Source organism: Sinocyclocheilus anshuiensis, unplaced genomic scaffold, assembly GCF_001515605.1.
Source record: "Sinocyclocheilus anshuiensis isolate Anshui unplaced genomic scaffold, SAMN03320099.WGS_v1.1 scaffold333, whole genome shotgun sequence".
NCBI classification, from domain to species: Eukaryota; Metazoa; Chordata; class Actinopteri; order Cypriniformes; family Cyprinidae; genus Sinocyclocheilus; species Sinocyclocheilus anshuiensis.
This window is the reverse complement of record NW_015539871.1, coordinates 1,043,935-1,045,072: the sequence shown is the minus strand read 5'-3', so window position 1 is coordinate 1,045,072 and position 1,138 is coordinate 1,043,935.

Below are 1,138 nucleotides of genomic sequence, written 5' to 3'. Positions count from 1 at the left end.
AAACGGGAGGATCGTATATTGATATGCCACTACCTCGAAGGCGAATCTCAAGAAGCGTCTGTGGCGGGGGGCTATCTGAATGTGAAAGTAAGTGTCTTTCAGATCCAGAGAGAAGAACCAGTCCCCTGGGCGAATTAGCGAGAGGATCTGTTTCAAAGTGGTCATTTTGAATGCGCACTTTACTAGGGCGCGGTTCATAATCCTGAGATCGAGGATGGGCCTGAGACCTCCATCCTTTTTGGGGACGAGGAAGTAGCGGCTGTAAATGCCTGACTCGCTCTGAGCTGGCGGGACGATTTCTATGGCCCGTTGCCGGGGATGGCCTGCCAGGCCTCGGCCCTTGTGGCAAGGGGTTGAATTGGTTCGGGCGGCGGGTCGCTGTGAAGGGACCCGGGGCTTGCCGTGTTTGGAAGAGCAAATTTGCTCTCTTTTTGAGTATGTTTGTGTTTTATTTTGTCCGCTATCACACCGGTTGTACACTTGGGCGCTAGAATGGGCCCTTTGCATGCAATAAATACATTTTTCTCAGCACCCGGAACAGGACGGGGCGACTGGGAACACATAAGAGGCAGTTTGGGGGGTGGTCCGGCCACAGCGAGACTTTGCCCCCTCCTCTTCCTTCCTGAGGCATCAGGATGGCTTCTGAGGCGCAGGGTCCAGCACAATCTTGGGCCGGGGTCCCTGGCGCTTCGGGAAAGGGTGGCGCTTTGCAGAGCGTGAGCGCTACCTGGGCTCAGGCCATGCAGAGTGCTGAGTCGTCGAGGCAGCTTATCGTAGCCCTTCTGTGCAGCGCCGTCGACCGTAGTGAGGGCAGGAGAGACAGAGGAGCGTAAACGAGCTGAGTAGGGAGCGCGCCACAACTTCGTCAGCTCGTTGTGAACCCCTGGGAAGAAGGGCGCAGCTCGCTGAGGAGGGGTCTGGCAACCGCCATAGAGTGTAACGCAGACGCAGCCTGGCCCGCCGAGGTGTAAGCACGACCAGCAAGCGCTGAAGTCGTTCGGTAAGGTTTCGAGGGATGAGAAGCCTTTGCCTTTGCCTTCGAGGCAGCTTATCGTAGCCCTTCTGTGCAGCGCCGTCGACCGTAGTGAGGGCAGGAGAGACAGAGGAGCGTAAACGAGCTGAGTAGGGGGCGCGCTAC